Consider the following 7,500-nt stretch of genomic DNA (forward strand, 5'->3'; position numbering starts at 1 on the left):
ATAAATAGAGTACATTTAACAGCTGTTTTCATAGAATTTCAACAGACGGATTTTGCAGAATTCGCTAATAGACATTTTTTTAGTTTTCCCAAATTTTTGTCTGTTAAATTTCTTATTTTTTTTTTTCATTGACGACTCATTTGTGGTCAGAAGTATTGTAATTTCAAATTTCTGCAAACTCTAATGACGGGTTTGCGAGGAATTTGGTAAAACAGACAACTACTTTTGATCTCAAAGTTTTGAGCGAATGCGGATGCACAACATTTTGGTTTCGCTTCTGAAGCACCATGACGCTTCATAACGGAAGCAAAGTTACACCGCATTTCTAAGACCATCGCTAGAAGGAGGAAAAAAGTTTTCTCCGTTTAGGTTCGCGATAGTTGTTTTGTTTTTCAAATCCACGCCTGTCTCAATAAAAAAACTGACCACGGAAACAACCGTGTTCAGCCACCGTGGTCCTTGGTCCTAAAATCCTGCTTGTACAGGTATAATCAGTTTGCATAAACGAGTTGAATATGCTCTATCATTTAGTCAGTTGTCGACAGGACGCAACTGAGTCCGAAACCACGTCATCATGAATGCCTGAGGTGTTATCAACTTAAGGCAGTTTACGTTCTCTCGACATTTCAGCTTCCATCAAGCCGGAATTCTTTCCAGTAAATTTGAAATTGAAGCTTTGGTTTGCCTGGTCTTGTACTGTTTAGGGCATATGCATGCCTAGCATTGCGGCTCGTTTCCCCAGCATATTGGCTCTAGACAATAGATTTCGTACCTCGAGCCTCGAGTTGAAATGTTTGGGAACGAGTTAAGTTTTCAATCCCTCGGGATTCAACATGGCCGCCGTGTGATTAAGGCCCATAATTTAACCATTTTTTTAAAAAGATAGTCCTTGGCCGAACGTTAAGGTTTTCCACATTCCAGCCATCTGCACGTTTCTTCTAATCCGTGAGTTATTTCTACACAGTCTTTCCAATTTTCTACTATGATCTGTGTCATTAGATCGAGCTGAAGTTTTTTTTTTTACCCAAGACAACTGAGTAATGGAATAAAATGTCTTGACAACTATGTAACGAGTTCAGTTGGTGTGTGTTATTACGCCGGGCTGATACACCTTATTCCAAAATTGCCGCCATTTTGGTATTCTTTTGTTTTTTTGCAAATTGGCCCTTTTGGCTTCGTTCAAGGTTAACAAGACGCCCTTGGGGCGCTACCGTGGGATGCATTAGCTGATTCCTCTCATATGGATATAAAAATGTGTTGGCTTGCAGACAGGTATTTTTTACAGGTCACAGGTCAGATTTACAGGCCATTGTTTTAACATTGTTAGAATAACTCTAACCACTTTTCTAATGAAACCTTGAGACAAAATAATAGATTTTAGGCCTAGGGTTAGCATTAATTAAGAGTTAGGATTGTTTTATCATTGTTACAACAGTGACCCGTAAGCTAACCTGCGATCAGGCCCATTTTTAGCTTCGCCCATATGTTCTCTTATGTCGTCGCTCGCTAAAATTGGGCCTGACCAAAAGTCTCTCAAGAATTCCGGACGGTCGGCCAAAATTTGGCCGACCAAACTCGTGATCTGATTGGCTGTTGAAACGCCGGAAGTGAAAGTGCCATCGTGATTGCGCGGAGCGCTCGCGAAGTTCTCGAGACTAACCGCCATAAGTGTACGAAAAAATTTGCTCCCTTTTTTTCTTACAATGCCGTGGACGGTGCAACTTGATTTTATTTGTATCATGGAGATATGCCATCTGAAACATCTCATAACTTGTCCAGAATCGGGTTTGAATCTCTGGAAAGAGTGAAATTAGCGATTCCGTTGTCGAGCTCTGTGGCCATGTGGTTGAAAGTACTTTGGCACAAACTTCCCTGATGTTTTGAAAGCTAAATAGCTGGTTCTTTCAAATGGCAATGAAAGCCGATGCATATTGGTTTCCAGGATGAGACAAGGGACATATATATCAACAGGAGGAGATGCTGATTAAATCGCAAGTTACACGAATGCATGTTTTGAATATCTGTGTATGAAACGCCTTTATTTATTTACTGTACATGACACGGTTTGTTTGCACACTTCATAATATTTTCATTTGATTTAACTTAAAACTCGCACTCCAGAAACTAAAATGGCCTGTTTCCAGAGAGATCAATTGTACAACAATAAAAGAAACTTTGCGAGTCCATTTTACTGTTCGTACTCCATCAAAAAATTAACAGCCAAACATATCATGATTTTACAGCGCGCAATTTTAGAAATACGCTGCAACTGAAGATATTACCCAGAAAAATCACCAAAGAAACCTTCATGGGCAAACACGTTAAAGGAATAATGTATTTCTCTTTTTTTTTTCTTTAAAAATCTATTGCCAAACCGTCCAACGACAAAATGCTAGGTTATGTCAAGCTTAAAAGATTGCATATTTAGTGAAGTTCGGAGGGAGAATTACACCGGCCTTTGCCGCAATATAGTCGTCGAAAACATTCCCCATGCTTTAAATGTGTTTTTCTCAAATTAAAGCCAACGGTAACTTTCGAATTCGTTTATAATATTCTTCCCACGGTAATTAACTCTGGTCAAAACAAAATAGCGTGAATCTGCCGTCCACGCGTGTATTGGTGTAATGGAAGTAAATTTGATTGGCCGATGAAGGACATGTCAATCAATCAAAAAAAGTGGGCGGAAGGAATTTCTAAGAGGAATTTGATCAGGCTCTATTTTTCGTTTCGCCAACACCACGTCATTACGTACCACGCGAAACTAAAATAGAGCCTGATCGCAGGTTACCCGTAAGCCTGACCTATGACCTCTAAAAAATACCTGCCGGTTTGCTAGTTATCCGCTGGTGTAAAGTCAGAACAGAGAAAAAGGAGTTCTGAGGGTCTACGCATAGACAGGCGTTGTTTTCAGAATGTAGAAGACTATCAACTTTGAAAGTTGCGAACTCAACAAGAATAACTCAAGGAATACATCGTTACTAAGTAACATTGTTTGTTATTACAAATCATACATTTGAAAATATACATTGGTAAAGACAAAGCCAGGGGCTGAAATGTCAGAACAGGGAAAAAGTTAATCTTCACTGCAAATGGTGGTTTAAAGTAAAAATATACATACATGAATAAAAAGAAATGAATTCAACATCATTATATGCAAGAACTGTACCTCGACTGTACAATTATGCAAATAGGTGAAAACAGACTGCCAGACAGGAAGTCATAGCATGTACTCTTAACTGGCTAGCTTAAATCTTGTTTGTCATAAGTACTTCAGTAAAGGGAAATATATTCAACTGCTTTCATGTTCTCAATTAAGTCATGAATAACCATAACTCAACTACTTCAGGCAAACTTTACTTAGGAAGGTAAATTTTGGGCACAATTTTGGTCTTTCTGTTAAGCTGAATGTTCATCTTCGGTGCTTGTAAGAAGGTCAGTGAAATGTTTTTTCTGTAATATCGTGAGACTCATTTTGGCCCAAAATGGTTAATGCTTGCTGACTGTCTCACCGAATGCTATTACAGTATAACTTTTACCACCTGCTGTTATCATCAAGTGCACAAAGAAGTGCAATCGTTTGGAAGAAACCACAGCTGGCACATTCCACAATTCCAGAGTTTCCAATCCCACCTCTTTTGTTGAATTTTGGTCTGCTGCAGGAGTAGTATTGCTTGCTATTCAACACCATGTATGCTCGATGTTAGGGTCCTCATTATCTGCAGTTCCTGCATTCCAGATGTTGTGGCAAGTTGTTGCCGGTTTATTAAATGGTTCAGATGCTGCAATAGAACAACCAGACCTAGAAGTTCTGAGGAAGTCATTATGGTTGTATTTGCCTCTTGCAAATTTTACATGTTTGAAAATGTTAGTTCCTTGATCTTTAACTTGTGTGGTGAAGTCTTCCCATGACACTATAATTTGATACAGTAGCGCCATAGGGATCTAATAGGGAGCACCCTGATTTGTTCTTTACTCCATACTTTGTGCTTGTTTTTTTAATGCCAGTTAACCAAAAAAATTTTGCTTTAAGTGTAACAATATGGTTGTTGTGGACAGATGATAGTACTGAGATATTCTGTGAATCTGGTATAAACCAGGAATGGACAGCTGGCCTCTGGATCTACTTGTAGGTTCACATCATCATTCATCACATTATAGTATCATCTTAATGGGAAAATTTCTTACCTTCACAGGCTCTTATCAAACATTGCATAAGATGTGAAATTCCAAGCTCTTCTTTGGAGAGAAACACTCCTTTTTCATCTCATTCTCACTGGTTTGAATTTGCATGTCAAAATAAGGTTTTTCATTTCCTTCTCTGACCGGAGATACATTGTGTGTATAAGCTGATATATTAGAAGCAAGTGTGCTGCTGTCCTGAAATGCAAAATTAATGCTAGTAAGAGTTCTAGCCAAAAGGAAAGAATTGTAACTACTCTAAACTTATGCTCTTTTGGTTATTGATAAAACAGAAACCGGCAATTTTTGGATTAGCTCTAACACTGCTTTCCTTAATGAGGGGGACATTGGGATTTTCGGTTTTGCGGTTTTGGCTATTTTTTAGATCGGTTTTTCGGTTTTTGTGCCAAAAGACTTCGGTTTTTCGGTTTTGGTGTTCATTGCGGTTTGCGCGTTTTTCGTTTTTTAGCATCTGGTTTTCGGTTTTCGTAGAAAATACGAGCAGTTTTTCGGTTTTGTTATCCGATGTGCTTTTTCGATTTTCCTATTTTGTCCTATTTGGCTTCCGGTTTCTCTTAGATTTGAGCGGCAATTGATCTCGAATAGAGTGTTACTTATTTATGTAATCTTTATTTAACCACGTTGCAATTCATCAGCAATATAAAAACCATATGTACAATTAAAAATTTTTAGATAGAACTATGTCAACTACATTAAGTATCTTACTCAATATCATACAATAAAAGGCAAGCTGCTTTCCATGAATGCCGTGTTTAGAATAATGGCTTAGATAACCTCTTTAATCAGTCGTTTGAATTGATTGAGGGACTCTGCTTTCCTTAGTTCTAATGGCAAACTGTTCCACAAAACTGCGCCACTATAGCTAAAGCTGTTTTTTGTAGTAGTTTGTGCGCGGTTGCGGAACATTTACCTTATTCAAAGAGAACCAGAATCGCGATGCACAATTTTCGAGCAGAGATACTCAGGTGCTAGTCCCTGTAGGGACTTAAATACCATTGTTGCTCTTTCAATTTGCCTTTGAGAGACTACTGATTTCCATCTTAAGTGTTCAAATAAATTGTTGACATCAGCGTCATAGTTAGAGCAGGTCAAGACACGGGCTGCTCTGCTTTGTAATTTTTGCAGTTTGTCCTGCAAAGTTACTCCACAGTTTCCCCATAAAATATTGCAGTAGTTAAAATGAGGTTGTACTGGGGCGTAAGGTCCCATAGGGGACAAGATGCCTGTTTTCACTCACGTGATCAGTAACCTTGTTTTTCCTCCGAAACAAAAGAAAACGTTTGAGTGATAATAGAGCTCAATTCCCGGAGACGTCACATGAAAGCACTCTATAGCCGCGAAACGCCAAAGTTGTTGAGAGGAATGCGTGACAAACTAAATGTCACGATAGGGGATCACGCGTGTCGACTGACGCCCGAGTTGGTGCAGAGTGGATGAAGACGAAGGACCCCATAAAGATCTGAACGAGCATGAAATGAGCTAGTGACTCTGATAAAGACCAGCAAGAATCTGATGAAAGTAGTGACGAAGGCAGTGCAGATGACAACAATTCCCATTGCCAGCAAGATGAATTAGGGACATCGACGAATTTTCTCTTTGGTGCAACGTCGCGATATGGAGTCAATTTCGGATTTTGGTCTCACTTAGGGTGTTTTGGGCAAAACGCAATCATATGAAGCCGTGAAGGTCTCCTTTAGGGTTGCGCGCGAAGAAATATGAAAGTGTATATTTACACTTTTATATTTCTTCACGCAGGTGAAAGTATTAGATGATAATGTCTTTGCCATCATTAAAAGTCGCTGTATTTTTTTTATTTTTCTGTGCTATAATATGGTCTCTTTAAGGGGTCAAAAAACGCCCAGATTGGTCTCCTTTAGGGGTTTAATGTAAAATTTCCGACGAGCATCCCTCCCCTTTTTATATGGGTGTCCTCCCCCCCCCCCCCCCCCCTTCCCCCGCCCGGAGGCGGTGAAGTTCAATATTTGACTGCTGTTTGCAAGCATGGCGGCAAGCACGGCGCTAATGAATCTCTGTGAAAATTTAAATTTTAAATCAAACAAGAAGCAGTTCAAATGGAATGGTGATCTAAACGCACTGAAAGACTTTTGGATAGCTGAATTAGAAGAAGGAAAGACAGAGAGTCTGTTAAATGTTGAATCTAAAGGAAGCAGCGAGATTTTAAAATTCGAAACCGTAACGGTCAACTTCTATCCAAGTACGAAAACGCTACAAGTACAAGGCCCATTAAGAGACGAATACTCAAGCAAGCTTATGGATATTATTAAAAATGGAAGCGTATTTAAAGAACAAGATCAAGTTGCCTCAGAGATATCAAAATCTAGCACAGAAGATACGGAGGTGATAGTTGCTGATTCCGATCCATTGTTAAGTTTGAAATCTGCACATGATGACCGTTACGAAGAGTTTGAAGCCTTCATGAAAGCTCAACGCGAATTTAACAACAAAATAGAAAGTCAGGTCTCGATGAACTCGGTCGCATTAAACGAGAACGTTATTGAGGTGCGGGATTTAGAACACAAATGCAAGAATCTAACAAAGGAAGCCAAACTTTCCTGCGAAAGAAGAATCGAAGAGGTCAGATCTGAAATCGGTGCAGAGTTACAAAAGCTAGGCAAGCAGATTGCAAGTCTAAATTCGAAACTGTCATCCGAACTTAAAATCTTGAAGAACAAGGCATCGTCGACGGAGGACTCCATTAAGCTCATCTTACACCAACTGGACCAGATAAAAACCAAAGTTTGCTCATCTGAGCAATCACTCCTGGAGCACTTACAAGAAACCAGCGCCACATCAGCAAGACTAAATAGTCAGGAACCTGCACCACCACGCGGGACGGAAACTTCTAATCCAGAAGAGGTACGTACGTACGCTGTAGTTACATCGAACAGATACGAATCCCTGGCCGAAGAAAACCGTTCGATTGATGAACTCGCATCTACAGGCATGCAACCAGTCATCCCCCAGTCTGATAATCAGCCAGCAACTACTGCAAGCTCCACTCCTAAAAGTACACAACCTCAAATCCAACAACATACTGCAGCAGGATCTAACCGAAATCAGGAACATAACCATTCTTCGAATGGCCCTGTTTTGTTATTAGGTGATTCGATCCTTAGAGGAATACAACAACGCAAGTTCATGCCAAATCGGTATGTAAACAAACAAACTATTACAGGCGGAACGAGGGAAATGAACCAGTATATTAAGCACATGCAGGACAGAAACGACTATGATCTCATCGTTATACACTCAGGAACAAACGATGTAGACAAATTGAAC

General features: G+C 39.6%; 1 long non-coding RNA gene across 2 annotated transcripts in view; it reads right to left on the bottom strand.

Moving 5' to 3' along the window:
• Positions 1-3,010: 3,010 nt before the first annotated feature.
• Positions 3,011-7,500, bottom strand: part of LOC138051936 (uncharacterized) — a 32,757-nt gene continuing 28,267 nt past the window's right edge. Inside the window, exons 4-5 of one of the 2 annotated variants that reach the window (XR_011132944.1) lie at positions 4,186-4,377; positions 3,011-3,779 (exon numbers count right to left, since the gene is read on the bottom strand). This is a non-coding gene — a long non-coding RNA (uncharacterized lncRNA). The remainder of the gene's footprint in view (positions 3,780-4,185; positions 4,378-7,500) is intronic. The other variant, XR_011132945.1, reaches the window with a different exon arrangement.

This window comes from Montipora capricornis, chromosome 6 (assembly GCF_036669925.1).
Source record: "Montipora capricornis isolate CH-2021 chromosome 6, ASM3666992v2, whole genome shotgun sequence".
Classification (NCBI taxonomy): Eukaryota; Metazoa; Cnidaria; class Anthozoa; order Scleractinia; family Acroporidae; genus Montipora; species Montipora capricornis.